The sequence below is a fragment of the Nannospalax galili genome, unplaced genomic scaffold (assembly GCF_000622305.1).
Source record: "Nannospalax galili isolate Female #2095 unplaced genomic scaffold, S.galili_v1.0 scaffold109, whole genome shotgun sequence".
Lineage (NCBI taxonomy): Eukaryota > Metazoa > Chordata > Mammalia > Rodentia > Spalacidae > Nannospalax > Nannospalax galili.
In genome coordinates, this window is record NW_008360315.1 from 901,198 (window position 1) to 902,111 (window position 914).

The following is a 914-nucleotide window of genomic DNA, read 5'->3' on the forward strand; positions in this document are numbered from 1 at the left end:
GGTATATCTTCCAATTTATTTTTCAGTGCTATTTAAGTCTTCAGTGGGTGGAAAGTATTAGCTTATAAAGAACAGGCTTAATTTAAACCTTTGAGACTATCTGAAGTCTTAATGAAAGTCAACTATTGACTAATTGCTTAATTTCAACTACTGATCTGTGTTTATTAAGATGTTAAAATCCCTGTAGCCAAGAACTGCCCCCTCTCTCTTTGAAGCTCAACAGTAACTAGGAAAATGTCATTTTAAAAAGGCATCCCTTCAAATCTGAGGCTTAGAATTTCACTTAGTCATTTTATTCATTCCTTCAAAAAATATTGAGTGTTCACCATTGTAATCATCCAACACAGTCATGAAGCCAGAGAACTTCTTGACTTTATGGAGCTTACATTTGGAGAAGGGGAACAAGAGTTGGTAGAAAAGATGTAGCTTACCCTGTAAGTGCGATAATGAAAAAAATCTAAATCTGAAGCAAGAGGAAGACAGTGCTAGAGTCAGGTGCTGCTGTTGGCAGATGGCTCAGAGAAGGTCCCAGAACAAGCTGGGCAGAGATAAGAATGTGGTGCAGATGCAGGACATGCAGTTGTCTGTCTGTGCACAAAGCTCTAGGTAGAGTGAATTCTCAGTCTAAACACCCAGAAGAGCCACATTTGGCCTGTTGGAGGGACTATGAGGAGTTATAGCTAAAGTTCCTCCTGGGAGGCATAAACAACATCTGCCCCCTTCTCCCTTGGTCCCTACAACAAACTGAGGTACAATTTTGCCAAACTGCAGTCTGAGAAACCAGTGAGTTTATTGGGTTTACTTACAGAGCAGTGGGTGAAGGTTTACAGGACAGTGGGTGCTCCCCTCCTAAGGCCACATTACAAAGTCTCCATCCAGGAGTGGATGGTGACTTCTTCCCCACGGCCACACAA